We start from the raw sequence: 21,313 nt of genomic DNA, 5'->3' as shown, positions 1-21,313 counted from the left end.
GGCTTCTGTGTGTGGAGTCCTCAGAGACTGTCGTGTATACATGGTCTCTGGTGGCCTCAACACATGGCAGCTCAAAGGTGGCAGTGACTAGACCTTCTTCAGACTCAAGCCATAATTCTGTGGCTTGCCCTCAGATGAGACAAGTGAGGCCCATCTAATTCAAGAAAAGGACCAGTGCCTGTGTGCTTGACTGGAAGCCACCAGTCAGACAGAAGCTGGGGGGTCCTTCAGAAGCTGAGGCTACTTCCAGTCACTGTTGGAGGCAGCGATTGGATGAGAAAGACACCAAGGGCCTTCAAGAAGGTTCTGAGGAATTCTATTCGTGGATTTCACATCTGTTGAACCAATAAAGTATGGGGGACAGAGCATTCCAAGGCAGAGCCCCCCTCCTGTGCTACCATAGAGCCTGGAAAATGGGATGCTATCCTGTCACCTCGGTGCCAGTGAACAGCAGGCTCCTGTCAGATCCAACCTATGGTGCGATTTGCAACTGTTCTTCCCTAAGTGCATTCTCTGGAGACCTCACTCTTCCACTTGTGTGGTGGTGTCATTCAGCGAGAGTATCTCAAAGTAAGTGTCTGCACCTGCAGAGAAGTCAGGGTTATCTTGCCTTGGCTCCTGAAAGAAAGGCCTTGATATCCTTCACCATCAGGAGAGGTCCCTTTCCAGACCCCTGAGGAACTTTGGGCTGTGCAGTGGCTTCCATTGATCCATGTCCAATTCTTCCCATGTCGCTCAGACCTCAAATGGTTTCAGAGAAGGTGTCACCATATTAGGGGGTGTAGTGACTATTTGCTTATCAAGCCTGTAGAGAAGGAGATTCCAACTCAGTATGTGCACACAGGATTGTGAATCCAATGGTCACTACACTTGTCATAGTGAATTGTCTGTTTGGAGGGACTGTTTTGAGTCTTCCCTGAGCACAGTCTTTCACCAGATACAAAGCATGTATCTGTTGTTGATTTCACGGTTTTGACTGCTATTTCACAATGATTCAGTGTAGGTTCCCTCCACAAAGCCAGGAAGCTGTCACGTTGTTATGTAAGTGAATGACCAAACCAGGCTCGTGGTTTCATAGGTGAGTCTGCCAGGTATTTGGTGAGAACAATTGCAGGTTCTCAGGTGAGGTGGGTTCTATATGTCATGATGCAGGTAGGGTTTGGGAAATGGGGTACTTGACGTGCAGATTTTATTGAGAATTGCTTAGAGATGGACTGTGAGAAAGTGAAGGGGCTCAGGGTCAGAGCAGTCACTATTGGGCAAATCATGAACATAGATGTGATGGGCATGTGTGTAGCCAGCCTACTTTGGGGTGGTTGTTAGGCATTCAAAATGCATAATACCCCTTAGCTGGCTAAGTATTTTAAAGTTAGAAGCACAGGATTTTATGTTTTGGGAGAAAATTGTAACACATGTATTGAACATTTTAAAAACCAAATTTAGGCTCTTAATTTTGTTTTTAATAAAAATTTCATCCCAGCTGCATGGAAGAGCTAAAATCAGGAGCATTGACCTTTCAGGATAGCATGGGGAAAAAATTGAAAAGCTGAGGATGGTGGCATGCATCTGTCATCGCAGTGTGGCATGACATGCAAGTAGGAGGATAACAGAATGTCTGGTCTTGGCATAAAGCATCACACAAAGGGATGTGGCAGGGCTACAGTGGTAGAGCATTTGATTATCAAGAATGAAACACTGAGTCAGATGCCAATAATGCCAAAAGTACACAAATTAAGAGAATGAATCTAAATAAACCCCTCATGCCCACTGAATGGCCTTCCTGAAATTCAAGGCCACCATTTCCTTCATCATTAGTGATTTTTGAAACACCACATGGGAATATTGGAAGGGCTGTCTGGGTTTTCCTGCTTCCTCTGCTGAGAAACCTGTCCATATTATGTTTTTAGATTAAGAACTACTATGAATTCTTTTTTTTTTTTTTTTGGTATTCAGGTAAGGGGTAGGTTTACTCAAGATGGCACCAGGCCATTTTGGCCCTCCACAAGGCAGGGAAAGGCCTGGGAAAGGCCTGGGAAAGAGTTGGGAAAGAATTGGGAAAGAGAACTGGGAAAGAGAGAGCTGGGAAAGAGAGAGAGTTGGGAAAGAGAGCATCTGGGCCTGGGTTAGGCCTTATCTGGGGTATGGGTGGAGAAAGGTGTGGCCACATCAAATTCAGATGTGACCTCAGTGAATGCAAATGTGACCTCTTCCAGGTGTTCCAGGCGCCTAGGTAATGCAGGTACTCAGTGGAGACTTTGCTCTCCATCCAGGAGCAGACCTTACATTCCAGTCTTTTAATAATCATGAAATGGGGCACGGATTCTCTCTGGCTACTTCCTGCTGACAAGGGGCATTGACATTAGGGATAAAAGTCTGAAATTTGGTCCCCTCCCAGAGAAGGCAGTGAGCAGCTGCTGTCCCTTGGTGGTGTGAATTCTTAGGTGAACTCTGGAGAGGTCTCATGACGCATTGAGGGGCTGGAAAAAAATACTAGAGAGCAAATAAATGGCAAGAGGAAGGACTTGGGGCTGAAAATGTTGGTCGAAATGTCCCTAGCTACTTATGACATCTGGCGACTAGGTAGAGGATAAGTCAAGTGACAAAGACAAGAATATAAATTCCTGTTCAGTTAATACGTAGACCGGTATAGACATTGGATGGGCAGGCTTCTTACTTCTATCGACCTCCCAACTGTGGTTAATTTTGAAAGGGCAGGCACAAAGCAGCTGTTTGACAACATCTCCTCTTACACCTATCCATGGTCCCTTGTTCCCCAGACTGGCTGAGTCTAGGTGCTCGTTGCTGGGATGGCTTGTCACAGTTGGTATTCAAGGAGGTTTGAACTCAAGGCCTGGGCACTATCCCTGAGCACTTCTGCTCAAGGCTAGTGCTCTATCACGTTGAGTTACAGTACCATTTCCAGTGTTTGGCTGGTTAGAGATAAGAGTCTTGAGCCATGCTTCCAACCTGTCTCTTTGCAGGTTAGTTGGGAGATGGAGTCTTAGGGATTTTTCAGCCCAGGCTGGCTTTGAACTGCAATCTTTGCCACAAAGGCCCTTTATTATTTCAAATAAGTCAACAAGGAGATCAAATAGAATAGAGAATAGAGCTTACCTGGTCCTTATCAAGAATTGACCAACAAATATTCTGCAATGACTAAACTTGTTAGATGTGATGAAAATTTTAGCACAGATAGGCCCAGTATTTTAAAACCACGTAGTCAGTAGTAGAATACTCAACATAAAACAAAAAAGGCAAAACTCAAAACCTGAATTTTTTTTTAATTGTGAAAATACTGTACAGAGGGGTTACAATTACATGGGCAAGATACTGAGTACATTTCCTATCAAGCATTGACAATAGTGTGTATACATCTTTGGTAACAAAGCACATCAGATGGTTGGGCCTCACTTACCAGGGCCTGAAAAAGAGCAACTTATTAGCAAGACACCTTAGAATAGATGGATGGAGTAGTAAGCTTGGTGGAAGTTTAAGGGTCACAATGTGGCCAAGATGGCGAACTAAAGACGGTGAATTTCTGAAAGAATGCAAAGAAACCCTGAACAAATACATCAAGCCTACATTGGCTAGCCTTTGAGAGGGAACCTAGAGGAGGGGTTCCCCAGGACCCAGCCTGCATCACACTCTTCAGGGCACAAGCCAAAATGTTGTAGAAAAGAGAAGTGGAGAGATAGGGAAGGTGGACATGAATGGCAGAGAGAGAGCAAAGAGAGCCTGAAATTAAACTGACTTCGGACCATTTACCATTGAAGTAGCAAAAAGTGTGTACATCTGAGAATGACAAAAAATTAGGCTCTCTGGCTTTCCAGGGAGTGCAGGAGGCATTTCAAAGGGGTTTCACAGCACCCCAGAGCTCACCAGGCAGAAGCAGAATCCTGACTTCCCCAAGAGCCCTCTAGAGAAAAAAGGCCATGTCCCAAAACCAAGCATCCTCGGCTTCAGAGGTGAGCGGCCTTTCAGCTAAAGGCTGTAGGAGCTCTCTGGCATGGTGCCATGTCTGGACAGAGACTGAGCAACTGAGAATTGTAGAGAGTAATTTCACTCACCAGAGTAGAGAAGTGGTGTGGACGTGGATGTGAAGGCCAGTAATGGTATCGGTGTGATGTGTCCACAGCAGACAGACCAATTCGCAAAAGGCCATCAGAACTGTGGGTATTCCTCAGAGCAAAAAGGGAAAAACAAGCAAAAAAAGAAAAAAGAGGAAAAAAAACAGAGAGGAATCCCACCTATCCTGACTTTAAGCCCTTTATCCGAGTCACGACACCATTTATGTTAGATTTTTAAAAAGAGGTAGCTGAGTAAGAACAGCACCAAGCACTTGGTATTCAGGTAAGGGGTAGGTTTAGTCATTGTTCTGGCTGGCACCAGGCCATCTTGGCCCTCCACGCGGCTGGGAAAGGCCGGGGAAAGACCTGGGAAAGAGCTGGGAAAGAGAAGTGAGAAAGATCGCTGGGAAAGAGAGCTGGAAAAGAGAGAGAGCTGGGAAAGAGAGAGCTGGGAAAGACAGAGAGTTGGGAAAGGGAGAGCTGGGAAAGAGAGAGTTGGAAAAGTACTATGAATTCTTGAATCATTTCTAGGAAGAGGGTGTCGCTACCGCCTCGGCCGGTAATGACGACGCGACACCGGACTCTTCTCTCCGCAGTTTATTTAGGACCTTTTTAATCTTTTTCTGACCCCAACCCCGGGGAGAATTCCCCACAGCCTTAAGTACCCGCTGGGTAGCCAACCCTGATACGCCACGTGGGAACCACCAATAGGTTTAGGTGCGCGGAAGCAAGCCAGATTCTTTGCCTTAGCCATATCAGGAGTTGTTTACCACGAGAGCACTCGCCATCGGGAAGGCGGAGGGCGGAAACCGGCACCATCTTCCAGGTGCGGCCTCTCGCAGCTCTCTACAGTTCCCCCTTTTTTGTTTAAAGAACACAGATGAGAACAGAGGTCTGATCCCTGTTGTGCAATTGCAAGGACTGTATACAAGCCTTTTCCCAGAGGGCGCCTTCTCTAGGGATGACTCAGCCTGTCCATTGATTCGTTTTTCACAAGGACGGGAAAAGGCGAATCGAACCCGTGTGCAATCAAACATGCTCTCCTCGAGGGCAAAACTCATGCCTCTTGACTGCAGTACTTTGGCTTTGCAATCTGTGTTCATTGTTTTAGGGTGGCAAGCCACGCTTAGGGGGACTGACCTGCTCCAATGACTGTAAAGGCTTGGATAACCATGGCTGTACTGCGACGCTGAGAACCTCTAATTTGGTAAATGCACCACAGACATACCAAGGAGGCTAACACCAGGAGGCCTGTCAGGGCTCCCAAACCCGCCCCCTCTGTAAGATGATTCATAGCAGTGGAGATCCATGAAGATAACCCCTCCGCCAATCCGGCATCCACTCGGGTCGAGTTCACCACGACGATGGCAATCCTGAGCTGTTCCATCAGGCTGTCGAACTCCCCAGTTCAATTACCTAAAAGATAACTAGACAACTGTTTAGACAAATTTGTAGCGTTTTTTAAATAGGTTTTTTTTTGGGCCTGAACTCTGGGCCTGGGCGCTGTCCCTCAGCTCTTCAGCTCAAGGCCAGCGCTCTACCACTTGAGTCACAGCGTCACTTCCAGCTTTTTTCATTTCTTTTTGCTTATGTGGTGCTGAGGAATCGAACTCAGGGCCTCAGGCATGCAAGGCAAGCGCTCTACCACTGAGCCAACTTCCCAGCCCCTCTCCTTAAGATGATTAGGTCAATAGCATTAGGAGCATCCTCAGGCACAGACACTCAACGAGGCATTCGGGTAACTAAAGCATATTTAAACTTTGAGGCATTCCAGCATTGGGTTAATGCACAAGGTAAGTTCTTCCATACTCACAATGAACAAAAATGGGGGATACACGCACAGAGGTAGGCCTGTGAGCAATAGAAGATTTAGGTTTAACACTTTGGCCGCCGCAACCCGTAGCAGTTGCCACAACACCAGTCACGGCACCAGAACCCGAAGAGGCTGTAATCAAGGAAACAGTTATGCATCATGTCATACGGGCATCGGTCTCGGGAACACAGACAGGGTTCCCCATCTCGGTACTGGTCTTCCCAGTTGCACCATCGCAAAGATGAGCAGGAGGACCATCACCCCCCGCATCTCGTGCCTCTTCACACTGGGCTTTTCTAGTGAGGCGTTCAGGCACCCACACCGGATCTTGTTGGTCCTGAGGAAAAACACAAACAGAGCCTCGTGCCCATGTCAGTACGGGATCGGGCCCACGCCAGAGCCCTGTCAAGACATCCTTCCATTTTACCATCCCTTTTGCTGGGCCATAAGGTTCATTATGTCTATCTGCTGCGGATTGACTCTGAGCATCCAAATTTAAAAAATTAATAGTAAATAAAGCAAGAGAAAGTCTTTCCTTTGGGGTACGGCCATGGCCAATTCCCCCCTTTTGTTTTTGTAGGCACTCTTTTATCGTGCGGTGAGCACGTTTTACAATGCCTTGGCCTTGGGGATTGTAAGGCAAACCATGTATAAGCTGCACCTCCATTTGATGACAAAAGGAGGCAAACTGTTGTCCTGTGTACGCAGGTCCATTGTCAGTCTTAAGTTGATAAGGTTTTCCCCAGGCTGCCCAGGCCTCCAAACAATGGGCAATAGCATTGCGTGCCTTTTTTCCAGCCGAGGGCGTGGCATGTATAACACCTGAACAGGTGTCCACAGACACATGTACATATTTTTGGTGTCCAAACTCAGAGATGTGAGTCACATCCATCTGCCAAACTTTTAGCGGGAGCAAACCCCGGGGATTAACCCCAACACTAGGCGGATGCTGATAAATTACACATCGAGGACAGTCTAATATCACCTGTCTCGCATCGGCTCGAGAAATTTGAAATTTTTGTTGTAGTGCCTTTGTATTAACATGGAATGTTTTATGAAAGGTTTTGGCTCTGTCTAAGGCAGAGTTAATAAATATCCATTCTTGTCTGGTCCATTGATCCACTACATCATTTCCTTTGTCCAGGGGTCCTGGCAGGCCCGTATGAGCCCGAATATGTAAGGGATAAAAGCATGATTTTCTCTGTCAAATCAACTGTTGTAACTGTTGAAACAATGGACCAACCGGACTGGAACTCTTAATAGGTCCGGCAACCTCTAAAACCTTGAGAGCATTAATAACATAAGCAGAATCAGATATTAAATTAAAAGAAAACGGGCATGCTTTAAAAACTTTTATAACAATTTTTAACTCTACCATCTGAGGAGCACCGGGCTGAAACTGGTGTTGTACCGGTCGTTGTGCCTCAACCATGTATACACCACATCCCGTTTTTGAGCCATCAGTAAATATATTAGGGGCACTTACAATAGGTTGAGAAGCCGTTACCTTAGGAAAGATAATTGGGTGTTCCTTGAAAAACCCCAAAAGGGGATGTTTTGGAAAGTGGTTGTCTATTTGTCCAGTAAAGCTACATTGTAAAATAGCCCAATCATCTATAGTAGCACACAAAGTTTGAACTTGATGGCTGGTGTAAGGAACTATAATGATAGACGGGGCAATTCCAAAATACTGTAAGCATTGTTGAATTCCAGAGAGTGTAACACCAGCCACAGCAGTAGGGTAATATTTAATGGACTTGGCCGGTGATATTTTCGGGTGAATCCAAAACAACGGGCCTTCTTGTCACAACAACCCAGTAGGTTGAGACAAGGTAGGGAGTATACACAGGGTAATACTCTTGTCTTCCTGTATTCTCTGTAAGCAGGCATTTTGTAATCTCTCTTCTATCTTATGTAAAGTCTCTCTTGCCTCTTTGGTTAACTGTCTAGGAGAATCCAAAGCAGAGTCTCCTTGTAATATAGCATAAAGGGGTCTCAACTCATAATTTGGTAGCTTTAAATAGCTTTTAACCCAATTAATATCTCCTAACAATTTTTGAAAATCATTTAAGGTTTTTAGATTATCTTTTCTCAACTCTACCTTTTGTGGAGTAACGCAATTTTTACATATTTTTGCTCCTAAGTAATCTATAACCTGGTCCTGCTGTACTTTTTCAGGAGCTATAAACAGTCCTCTGTGCTTTAGCATCTCAATTAAATCCACATACGCCTTTTCCAGCATATGTTTACTCTTTGTTGTTAGTAAAATATCATCCATATAATGAATGTATCTTAATTTGGGATATTTTTGTTTAAGAGGGGCAAGAGTTTTATCCACATAAAGTTGGCACATAGTAGGACTATTGGCCATCCCCTGAGGCAAAACTACCCACTCATATCTTTTATCTGGCTCCTCATGATTGCAGGAGGGAATAGTAAAAGCAAACCTCACACTGTTTTGATCATGCAGGGGAATGGAAAAAAAACAATCCTTTATATCAATCACAATAATGGGCCAAAAGGCCGGCAGGGAAGAAAGCAAAGGTAGGCCTCGTTGCACGGGGCCCATAATTTGTATCTGGTTATTGATGGCTCGTAAATCGTGTAATAAACGCCATTTTCCAGACTTCTTTTTAATAACAAAAATGGGTGTATTCCACGGGGATACTGATGGTTTAATGTGTCCTTGGGTTAACTGTTCCTGTACTAATGTCCTGGCGGCAGTTAATTTTTTAGAGGAAAGTGGCCACTGAGGCACCCACACTGGCTCCTCTGTTTTCCAGGATATGGGGATCCCTCCCCCAGTGGCCCCTAGGAAAAACCCAAGCCCTGCCTGTGGTTTCTCTGGTACACTTTAATAGGCTCCTTGTTCCCTCGTAGAAATTTACCCAGTCCAAAACTGGGGTGATAACCCATACGCACCATCATGTCCTGTGATGCAGGGGAATAGTCATTACTTAATTTAAATCCCATTTCTTTCATAAGGTCTCTGCCCCATAAGGAAACCGGGAGCTCTAACACATAAGGCTGTATTATACCAGAATGTCCTTCTTTATCACTCCAGTGCAGCTGTCTCGCACTCATATCAGGGGCCTTAGCATATCCCAGACCTTGTAAGGTTTGGGAGGACGCTTGTACAGGCCATCCTGATGGCCAATCTTTTCTGGCAATAATGCTCCTGTCTGCCCCAGTATCCAAAAGGCCCAAAATTTTTTTATTATCAACATTGAGTTCTAGAACTGGTCTTTGGTCCAAATCAAGAGACAGGAATGTTAAGTCTGTTCCCGTGGATCCAAAACTCCCTTTTCCTCTTAGCTTGGGCTGAGCCGCAAAATGGTCATGTAAACTGGGTAAAATCAAAAGCTGAGCAATTCTGTCTCCTGGGGAGATGGCTAAAATTCCCTTAGGAGATTCAACCATAATCTTTACAATTCCAGTATAGTCTGGGTCAATCACACCAGGATGCACCTTAAGGCCCCGCAGAATTGTGGATGACCTCCCTATCAACAATCCCACCGTGTCAGGCTCAAGGGGTCCTTGGAAGTCTGTGTCAACTAACTGGACCCCCATTCGGGGAGTTAATACGAGTCTGGTGGTGGCACGGAGGTCCAGTCCTGTTGAGCCCGCAGTGGCTCTCCGTGGTCCTTGGGGTGCCGGAGGGTCGGCCACTGTTCTGGGTTCCTGTCCTGGTTCTCGACTGCCCCATATATTTGCGGGCCCTGAGGGCGGGGGCCCTGCTGCCCGTTTTTTGAATGGGCCTGCGTTAAGGTTCGACCGTTGATGTCTTTCATAGATCGGCATTCAACTGCCCAGTGCTTCCCCCTTTTACATCTAGGGCACAGCCCAAGCCGCTTAGGCTGTTGTCCCTTTCTTGTTTCTATCACACTTCCTCTTTCAGGGCAATTACGCTTTATGTGTCCCATCTTGCCGCATCTAAAGCACGCACCTGAGCCTCCTCCTTTCTTCTGGGTTAATTGCACCACAGCAGCAGCTAATCCAGCATTAGTTAGTGGTCCGCCCAGCTCTCTGCATACTTTCATCCATGCTTTTAGTCCCCTATTCTTATATGGGGTTATGGCGGCTCTGCATTCCTTAGTGCACTGCTCGTAAATAAGCTGTTTAATTAATGGCATGGCTGCGTCTGGGTCACCAAAAATTCTGCCAGCGGCCTCAACCATACGAGCAACAAAGTCCGAAAACGGCTCCATAGAGCCCTGCAGGATTTTGGTGAGATTGCCACTCACCTCGCCTTTATTTGGTAAGGCCTTCCATGTCTTTATGCCAATTTTATTGATTTGTTCATAAACTTGAACCGGGTAGCCTATCTGCTGATTGGCGAATCTCCCCTGTCCAAGCAGCATATCTCTGTCCCAAGCTGGGTTTCCCCCAGCCTGATTGGCCGCAGCCTCTTCACTAGCAAATTCAATCAAAAAGGCCTTCCAATCTAAATACTGACCTGGGCTCAAACAAGCTCGTGCGAGCCCACTCCAATCACCGGGTGTCATGCAGTGTCTGTTTAGGGCCTCCACCTGGGCTACAGTAAAGGAGGCCGTGATTCCGTATGTCCGCACAGACTCAGCTAAAGATTTTATCACCTTAAAATCTAAGGGTTCATGATACCGCTGTCCCTGTGGATCCTGAAATATTGGACAGGCTAGATGTAACTCGGTTCTGACCGCTTTCCACACTCCTGGGCTGAAAGAACAGCCGGGGCTGCCACTTCCAGGGTCCTCCGCATAGAGCGGAGGGGCCGAAGGTGTGGGGCGGTGCACGGAGGGCGTGCATTTGTCTTTATCTGGGTCCTCTCTCTCCTTCCATTTCCTCCTCTTTCTTATCTTTGTTTTTTCTATTTGTTCTATGATTGATTGTAATTCCTCTGAGTCTGTAGACTCAGAGGTCTCTAGTTCGGCAAAATCAGGGCATGACCCCCCCCTGCTCTCCTCCTTTTCGCTGTCTGCCCTTTCTGATCTTTCTTCCTGTAGCATTTTTAAGGCGGCCTGACCATTCTCTACCGCCTCACTGCAACGCTGGTCCTCGAGACAGCCACTTATCAGTTTCCATATTGGTCTCACTCCGCTCTTAAGCGTTCCTTGTTCAGAGGCAAAATCTAGGTCCCTCCCTAGTTTCTCCCAAGAGGCCACCGTGAGGCTTCCAGAGACAGCGAACCATGGGGCAACGGTGTCACATTCATTCAAAAATCTCTCTAAAGTACTCTTTTTTATTTTTAACTTTTTTGAGTGCAGTAGCTCATTGAGAGCCAAAAAAATTGGGTGCGAAAAAGAAGCGCCCATGTTTCAAACATTTAAAGCTGGTAAACAAGCTTTTACTTTCACGTTTGGCTACTCTACTGACTAGCCCCGGGTTCTCACTCTCTCTTTATCTACCGAGAAGAGCAAAAATCCCCCCGCTCTTGTGGCGGATTCCCCTTTTACCTGGGGACTTATCCCCGCTCTTGTGGCGGATTCCCCTTTTACCTGGGGACTTATCCCCGCTCTTGTGGCGGATTCCCCTTTTACCTGGGGACTTATCCCCGCTCTTGTGGCGGATTCCCCTTTTACCTGGGAACTTACCGGTGCACCACCCTGACCACAGAGAGTTCTGAGTCCTCGTTGGGGTTGTGGCTGAGTCCCCGTACGGGCCACCACGTGTCGCTACCGCCTCGGCCGGTAATGACGACGCGACACCGGACTCTTCTCTCCGCAGTTTATTCAGGACCTTTTTAATCTTCTTCTGACCCCAACCCCGGGGAGAATTCCCCACAGCCTTAAGTACCCGCTGGGTAGCCAACCCTGATACGCCACGTGGGAACCACCAATAGGTTCAGGTGCGCGGAAGCAAGCCAGATTCTTTGCCTTAGCCATATCAGGAGTTGTTTACCACGAGAGCACTCGCCATCGGGAAGGCGGAGGGCGGAAACCGGCACCATCTTCCAGGTGCGGCCTCTCGCAGCTCTCTACAAGAGGGATTATGGGAAAGTAGGGGTGAGGTTTCTACACAGCAAACATAGAGCCTCCATGATTTAAGGAGCCTTTCATTGGGTCTGGTACTCTTTAATTCTGTTGAAATACTTTCCCTTTTTCCTCTTGAAAAATAAGTTCCAAAATAGAGTTTATTTTAACTTCCATCACTAAAAGTTCTTCCTTTTACTCTATGGGCAGTTCACACATGACCAAAATATAAACCAGCTGGTTTTACTGCATCATATACCTCTGCTATGTATCAAATTTTTCATCCTAATCCTCAAATCATGTAATAATTTGCCTATTTATGACTGAATTGTAGTTCCTTTATTAATAAAAGCTAATGGGAAAGGATTGTGTATTTAGTTGATGAATAGACCTACATTTTATTTCCCTGAGATACTGTAGCAGAGTATTAAAAGGAATGTAATATATATATATATATTATATAATTTATAATATATATAATATATAATATATAATATATATATATATATATATTTGGGGGGGTCCCATCGAGGGGCCTGAACCTGGGCCTGAGCACTGTCCCTCAGCTCTTCAGCTCAAAGCTAGTGCTCTACCACTTGAGCCACAGCGCCACTTCCAGCTTTTTTATTTTTGCTTATGGGATCCTGAGGAAATCTAACCCAGAGCCTCGGGCATGCAAGGCAAGCGCTCTACCACTGAGCCAACTTCCCAGCCAGGTATGTAATATTTTATTGATAAGTCTATCCCTTAAAATGAATATATTTTGGGGCTGGGAACATGGCTCAGTGGTAGAGCGCTTGCCTTGCATGCCTGAGGCCCTGGGTTTGATTCCTCAGCACCATATAAGCAAAAAGAAAAAAGCCAGAAGTGGCGTGGTGGCTCAAGTGGTAGAGTGCTAGCCTTGAGCTGAAGAGCTGAGGGACAGCGCCTAGGCCCAGAGTTCAGGCCCCACGACGGGACCCCCCTCAAAAAAAGTAATATATTTTAGGATGTCATTATTTTAATGTGAATTATGTAAATGTTGATAATATGCTGTTGGTTATACATTTAGTTTTCAAGAGTTTCACTTAATTGCTTTTTTTGCCCACATATAGTACAAGTCTATTTGCAATTGTTTTTTAATGGCACTAATAGTATAGTTTATATAGAGAAAATAGAGTTATTTTAGGACCCTATGATTGGTTATAGTATTAATAACACAATTAATTTGAAGTATCAATATTTCTCACCAATTACTGACTCTTAATGAGGTTGCGTGTGGAGTTTTGGAGTGCAAATGAGATGGTGGATGTATAGAGTTGTAAGGAAGTGTTTAGGGACCATTAAAAGGCATTGGGTGACCCCAAAGTGTAGGTCCCTGGTCTTCTGTGAGTAACTAGTTCTAGGAAGGTCTCAGGAGAGATCTGCATTGCTTGAGACACATTGTGCTCCTGATATGCATACCCCTGGCCCACCTAGATATGTCCTTTCTGGAGGCCTGGCTCTCTTGTGACTTTATCTATGAAGCACCCAGCCCTCATGGGGGATTTGATATTTCAGTAGCTCTTAAAGCCTAGGCAGAATAGAAGACAGAGCTAACCTCTCCCAGTTCCCAGGTCTTGCTTTGAATGGATGGATGGAGAATAGGGGAGATATGAAGCTGTAGGTCAAGCAGGAGTGGCTCAGGTCATGTGCCAGAATCCCAGATGTTCCTTGTAATTGTAGAAGACTCCTATAGCTTCTACAGTGCAGTGCAGGGCAATGAATATTGGCATTGAAGGCAGGGCCAACATCAGGTACCAGATGTGTCTCCTATAAACATGTCCAGGCCTCAGCCTGCATTTCCTCCTCTGAGAAATTGGGATGGTTTTCTTTCCTGATGGTCTTGCTTTGTGTCTATGAGATCCACTTGGAAGTCTTGCTGAGAAGGTGATGCTGTGATTCCCTCATCTGGGCAAGGAAGGCAGGAGGAAGAGAAGAGAGTGTGAGAAACAGAATCCTTCTCTAAGCTTGTCCTAAGGAGGTCTGTCTATGTGGTAGATAGTGCTTCCAATCTGGCTTTGTGTCAGAGCCTCTGCTACCTGCCTCTGGCTTTACTGGATGGCACCCTTGGCTGCAGAGAGTATGGGCTCGGCTTGAATGTTCCTTGTCTCTTGTGTGTTGGTATACTAACCCGGCCTCCTGATTGATGGCTGAGAACCCTATCTCACTTGGGGGTAAACTTATCTCCAAGAAGCTCCAGACCAGTCACCCCTCTGGGCATTTGATTTACTAGGGAACTCAAGCCTGAGCATAGCATGCACACAGCTGCTGCATTAGGGTGCCTGACAATCTCATCAGCCCTTTAGTGCTCATTTGTGCATACTTGTGGATGTGGTGCCTGGAGCCTACAAGTCCAGCTTCCTTGTTACCCTGGAGCATTGAGGACTTCAGAGTGAGTACTCAGTGAGTACCTAATGGCGCCCAGTACAGAACTGCTCTGTGTACTCACAGTAGTAGACATAGTGCTCAATTACTGTAGGTGATTCATAAGTGAGTTAAGAGGGCACATGGAAGAAGGATTGGTTAGCTTGAGTTCATACCAAAAATAGATGAAAAATATTTAGGTCTTCACAGGAAGGTAATATTGGTTCTGAATATTGGGGGATGAGATCTTCTTTGGTGGTCTCTGGGAAGAGTCTGAGGCCCTGGCAAGCTGTGCACTATTCTATTTGGTTCCTTGGTGCCAAATTGCCTGTCTAATACTAAATGGTTCCTGTTAGCCCCAATCAGATCCTATTACACTAGTGCAATTTGAGTTCCAGCATCAAAAGCTCCTTGTTCAGTTAGCCGAGCTCTTTGAGTTAGTTACTAAATCTGTCTTTTGTGTGAAGCCTGCATGCTTGTCTTGGAAGAAAGTGCTGAAACATCAAATTATTTATGAAGCCTGTTTTCTTTGCTTACTCATAAAGGGATAAATAGCAGTTTTGGAGCCACAGTATTGGCCTGAAAGGAGGAACAATGGCTCATTGTCTTCTCTAGTTCTGAAGGATCATGGTTCCCATGGGGCTCTAAAACAGAGCTAGCTGTGGGTGTGATGGGTTTAATCAAAACTGCTACAAAGACTTTACAAATAGGGCACAAACTCTTGAGAGTGTTTGCATAGATATGAGTCTTTTTTGTATTCATATAAGTAAAACAGTAGTACATTCCTCAGAATAAATACAATTTGTGCATTGTAGAAAATGTGTGTAATAGAGATAAAGCATGATGAAAAACTAATTCCATATCTCAGCAGAAAGGATGGAACACTACCAACACCTTAATGTACAATGTTTTAAATGTCTCTAAGCATGTGTGTCTATCTTACCTTTAGCATATACCTACTAACACCTTTAAAAGAAGGGCATTAAAAGTGTATTTTCTTTTTATTTTCATCACAGCCACGGTCTCTCTCTGGTTCACCAGGTTTCCCATTGACTTGACAACTCTCCCAGAGTCTTAGCTGATCTGTTGTCATCACCTTCCCAATAAGAAATATTCTTAGCCTTATTAAGAGCACAAAACTTGTGGGGGTGAGGTTATCACAGGAGTTACAGCTCTGTGGCCCTTAGAGTAGGGTTTCTAAGTAGTCCCAGGACAGGAGATGGAATGGCTCTGTCACTTAGGAAATACCAGGTTTCTCTGAGTCCTTGGTGGAATGGTATTGGATAGGCCCCTTTATGGCTTGCCCTAAGTTTTTAGGACAGTCAGGACTGAGTTGTGCTATGTCTCCAGCTCTGTCACTTGTCACTTTGTGGGTCATTGAAGATGCTTTTCACTGCTTGCAGATGGCTCCAGTGATGTTTATAGAAACAGTTTCATCAGAACATGCAGTATTTGGGAAATAGCATGGGAAATGCTTGGCTCTGTGGACCTTCTTGTCAGTGTGGGGAAGTAAAAGTACACAACAAGGGACCAGAAAAAACTGTGTCTTCTCCTGATTTTAAGAAAACCTAGAGCCGGGTGCTGGTGGCTCACGCCTGTAATCCTAGCTACTCAGGAGGCTGAGATCTGAGGATTGCGGTTCAAAGCTAGCCCGGGCAGGAGAGACCACGAGACTCCTATCTCCAATAAAACCACCAGAAAACCGGAAGTGGCGCTGTAGCTCAAGTGGTAGAGTGCTCGCCTTGAGCTGAAAAGCTGAGGGACAGCGCCCAGGCCCAGAGTTCAAGCCCCACGACCGACCAAAAAAAAAAAAAAAAAAAGAAAACCTAGAGTTTTTTTTCTCTTTGCCTCTCATAATGAGTGTCAAAAAGTTCCAACTTGTTCCTGCTACAAAAGAATACTTGCTCAGTGTCCAGGTTCTCACATCCAGCCACTCCAGAAGGGGGAGATGAGTGTGTTCTTGAAGTCTGCCCAGGACTCCATTCTTAGTGGGAGTCCAAGACCCAGGTACCACCTGTTCATCTTGACAAGTTAAAGGCATGAGAGTCTGTGGCTCACCTCACCTCTCCCTTGAAGGATTTGAGCAGGAAATGTGAGGCTCAGCTAGTTTGCCAATAACTGGCATATACCCAGTGTCATAAAAAGGAACAGGATTTTCCCTGTGTCCTTTTACTTCTCTGATAGTAAAGAAGTAATGATTAATTTGTTTAATGTTGGTGATATTCAGCTATTGTGATACCAAGTGGTATATCTTTGAAGTTTGAGTCTGAAATGTTCCCTAAAGGCCCATGTGTTATAGACTTTGTGGCCACCCCATGATGAAGCTGGCAGAACATTTAGCTGTGTGCAGTGATCACCTCATAATTTTGTATTGTGCCTGTCATCCCATTAATTGGGAAGCATATTAAGATTATAGGGAGGCACGAGTCAAGTGTTAGAGTGGCCGTCCAGCAATTATAGAGCTCTGAGTTCAATCCCTAGGACTGCAAGCAACCATTCAGAAACACACCCCATGCTATGGTAGAGTCAACCTTTTTATTCCGCAGCTGAGGTGACCAGCTCCCAGTCTTGTCTACCTTCCTTCCTCCCTCCCTCCCTCTTTCCCCTTCCCTCCCTACCTCTCTTTCTTTCATTGCTTCCTTCTTCTCTCTCTTTCTCTCTCTCGCTATCTTCTTCCTTCCTTCCTTTCTTTCTTGTTTTTGACCTTATAGAAACTCTTGCCTTGTAATCTGTGTTTACTTCACGTTTGTCTTCTGAGTGTGAAGATAGTTTTTCTCCCAAATGCTACAGCAGGTAATCATTTAATATTTTATGTGTTTCCCATCTGCATATTTGTTTGCTTGTTTATCTTGTTTAGGTTTGAACTCAAGACTAGTTTGCCGGGCACATGCTCACACAGCCACTGGAGACACATCTCTACTCCTTTTTAGCTTCAGTTATATTTTATATAGGACCTCCTGTTTTTTGTCTTGACTAGGCAGAACCAACATCCTCCTGTCCACAGCTTCCTGGGATTTGAGATGGGATACATGCACAATCATACCCAGTTTATTGAGATGATGTTTCAATTTTTTGTGCAAGATGGCCTCCAACTTTGATCATCTTGATCTCCACCTTCTGAGTAGCTGGGATTTGGGGGGACAGACGTGCACCATCCCATCCTTGGCTTTGAAAAACTTCTTCATTGTTTGTGGTCATTGTCTGTTTCTGGGGGCATTTTCCCCCACCGTGCCTATTTCTTAATGAACAGAGATGTTATTCATTTTGTTCTCTGGTTAGGTTCATGTAAGATGTCAGCAGACTTTTTTGTGTGTGGCAACCTTGGGGTAGAACTTAGGACCTGAGTACTGTCCCTGAACTTTTTTGTTCTAGGCTAGTACTCTACAACTTGAGCCATACCCCCACTTCTGGATTATTGGTGGTTAATTGAAGATAAGATTCTCATGGACTTTTTTTGTCAATGCTAGCTTTGAACCATGATCCTCACGTTTCAGCCACCTGAGTAACTAGGATTATATGCATGAACCATCAGTGTCCAGGTGTCAGCAGACATTTTTAAGGGGGAATGAACAAACGGGTAGTATTTCATTTTCACCTGTCTATAGGTGTTTAATATTGGTCTGATTTTTTTTTTTGCTTAGCTTTTCCTTGGGTGGAGTTAAAAGTTTCTGCTTTTCAACAAAGGATATTAATGTCTACTGAAGGAATAAGAGCTATATCTTAGAGAAACCATCCATATTCTTTTTGAATAAATGTTTATCTATGACAATCTGGGTATGCATATTTCCTGGCAGGTTTTAGAAGTCCAGAATCTTCAGCATTTCAGCTTCCCACAGACTCTTAATTATTTCATCCAGGTCTCCTGTTTCTAGGATTTCTAAAATTTTGAATTCTCTCCTTTATTAGAAATTACAAAATAGGTAATTCTGTTATGCATTTCCTTTGATTTTACTGGGACTTTAGAGTGGTCTTCGATAAATCACTTTCTGTGATCTAACAACATACTTCTGGTGATAAGCTGAAAGTATTACATTCATTTTTCCTAAAGATCTCATTCTTCTCTGTTCAAATTGTTGTCAGTCACTGATCAATGTTGCATATAAATTGAGGTCTCAAAAGCAAAATAATCCATAGCCTTCAAAATGGATACAGTCCCGTAATTATGAAGGAACAACTATTTTCAGAGACCTCTTGTTATTAGAGATGTGCCTTATAAACCTACTGAGGGAATCTTTGGAGTGAATTTTGTAAGTTTCCTAAGGGCAGGATCATGTTCATACAATTCTGAGCACTTTCTGAGTGTTTTGTTATGTTGGCTTTTTGTCTTTCTTCTCTCAATGTCAAGTCTTAGCATGTAAGTACTCAGTAGTAGAGTTAATCAGGAGTACAGCAGACTTGGTTTACAAAGAGGTGACTCCCAGTCATTTGTTTGTACAACTTCCTTCTCATTGGACCCTCTACGGGCTCTTATTAAGACCTTCAATATTGGGAAAAGGGAGGAGGACTGAAAGGGGATAGGCTTGACTCAATTGTCAATAGGTGAGGACTTTTTATTGAGGAACACCGAGGGGCACAGACCTTCCTACAGTTTGGAGGTTGTGTTTAGGAGCTTGGCTATTCATCTGAGCAAGGAGGCAGAGATGAATGAAAGGGCCTAGTCTAGTGAATTGTGCCTTTCAAATGAGCTCACATGGGATGTTCACAGCTGGGTTCAGGCACATCAAACAAACATACCTGGGAATTTGTCTGGCATCTGTATGGACCTGGGACAATAGGGTGGGAGTCAATCCTTCACTCTACATCTGATACTGTTGCCTTTAGTAGTCCTGTGACAGAACACCTTTTGACACCTGAATTCTTTCCTGTTCTACTCACATTTTCTGTCTTATTGCTTAAAGACAAGCTATAAAATACTATTTCCTACTCCTGTGATTATTGAGCTTATGAATTGTCAATGAGCCCTTATACACACGGGATGAAGTAAATTTCTTCCCTGTGGCTTCTGGGCCCTGTTTGGCTAAGGTTAGCCTTTACATACACACACTCTCTCACACACACACACTCACACAAGCACGCACGCACACACGTGCGCACACACACACACACACACACACACACACATGCACACATCTTCAGACTCTCATTGTTTCTAGGCTTTCTCCACGGTATTCATTGTCCCAATCAGAATTACTTAAATACTGAAAATTGGACCCTATTAATAATTATTCTGGGACAATGGCACAAGTTGGTTGGACTCAGAGAACAGGAACACATGATCATTTTAGGTATATCTCACTCTTGTTCCCTTTTCCCCTTGATCTCCATTCTTTTCTATTTAGTTCAGCTCAAGACTCTCTTGTCCTTAGTGGCTTATTGCTAGGAAGCTTCTCTGAATGAAGTCTGAGTTTACTAGGTCAAAATGATGAGGCTCCATGTCAGAAGCCATTTTGTTCTTCAGCTCAGTGTTTAACTACTGGGGTAACATTTTGGAGTGTGGGTTCTATAGCAGGCTGTGTCCTGGCTATTAGTAGCAAGAACTAGACCACAGAGGGCTCAATGTCTCTAAATTGTCTGTGTTTGTTGTACATATATGTCTTACATTTGCCATTCTTTTTGGCTTTTCAAGTCCCCTATTCTTAGAGAAGATCAACATTTTAAAGCAGTATCTATTTAAGATAAAAGCCATTTTATTAATGTTAATGATTAACATATCTAGTCACTTAGCTATCTTCTTATATCTTTTACAAAAAACTGTTGAAGCTTCACACCTCTTGTTTAAACTTGTGTAAAGAGATTAAAGGATCAATATTAATACCTTAAGAAGTATTTGATAAGCTATAAAATAGTATCCATGTGTTAGTCCTTATGTTCTGTTTCAAATAGTGAAATTTAATTCTTGACCAATAATGCTATATATCAAGTTGTATAACACTCTCAAAGAAGCTCAGCACTTATATAAGGAATCTACTCTCAAACATAGATTTTTAAATTCTTTGTTTTATATTTCTAGATCTATGTTTTCATTGCTTATACCAATACCAGTTAAGTATGTTTTATGGTCATTCTTTTAACTCATGGTTTTGCATTTTGCTCTCTGGAAAGTGTTTGATGATAAAGATACACTTTAATTTTAACATCAACAAATCTGTGCCTGTTTCATTTTCTACACAATTGAAATGTCAGGTAAAGGCTTTTCAGGAAGGGATCATTTAGACTCTTGCCTGGCAAAGATATCAGCAGTGACAGTGGGCAGTGTTCCTAATGATGGCTACCATGGCAGATGTGGGTGGCAGCTCCAGCTGAGGTGTCTGCCCCTGGCACTGTGCAATCGGTAGCTTCTTGACACCAGTTCTGCAGATGTGGAGACTCATTCTTGGTGTTGTGCCTCTGCACCAAGAATATTCTTGGTGTGTTCTCTGGCTTTCCTGGATGTTTAGAGATGTTTACATACATATTATAAAAAAAAAATTTAGCCTAGCAGAAGTAGAGAAAAATTATATAAGGAATATTTACCTATCAGCAGGCACATTTAAAAATTGTGCAAATTTTATTGTTTTATTTCTTATCCACTTTACTGTTGCTATTAAAGAATTTAATTAAATTTAATTAAAGAATTCACTCCTAACACTTCAGTATAAGTCTCCAAGAAATAAGGACGTTTCTTTATAACTTTACTATTCTTCATCTTTTCTATTAAGTTAATAGCAGTTCTTTAATATTGTCATTTAAGCCTGTATTTCCTCGATTTTCTAAAAAAAAAAAAACCAAACAAACCTCTGCCTTTTTGTGTGTGTGATATTGGAGACAGAACTCAGGGCCTTGTGCTCCTAGTGTTCCTCCACTTGAGTAATTCCTCCAAATGTGCTCATTTCTCAGCTGAGGTCCTGCAAACATTTCTGCCTAGGCTGGTCCCAAACATGTGGTTTGCACAGGAAGTAGAAATAGCCATGAGGAAAGACACATGTGGATGTGTAGTTGTATATATAGCTATTGAAGGTAAAATATTCTTACACAGAGGCATCCCCCTCTAAAGTCTAATCACCCAATGTAGACTTGTACATGGTATTTGTAAGCAAGTTTAGATGGGGAGAGAGATAGTG

The 21,313-nt window shown here is 44.0% G+C and overlaps 1 long non-coding RNA gene across 1 annotated transcript in view; it reads left to right on the top strand.

Moving 5' to 3' along the window:
- The window catches only part of LOC138822513 (uncharacterized), a 38,638-nt gene that overhangs the window by 11,619 nt on the left and 5,706 nt on the right, over positions 1-21,313 (top strand). The window lies entirely within an intron of this gene.

This window comes from Dipodomys merriami, unplaced genomic scaffold (genome assembly GCF_024711535.1).
Source record: "Dipodomys merriami isolate MVZ:Mamm:240054 unplaced genomic scaffold, mDipMer1.0.p SCAF_1115, whole genome shotgun sequence".
Lineage (NCBI taxonomy): Eukaryota > Metazoa > Chordata > Mammalia > Rodentia > Heteromyidae > Dipodomys > Dipodomys merriami.
The sequence above is the reverse complement of the archived record's forward strand: the minus strand, read 5'-3'. Positions and strand labels throughout refer to the sequence as shown.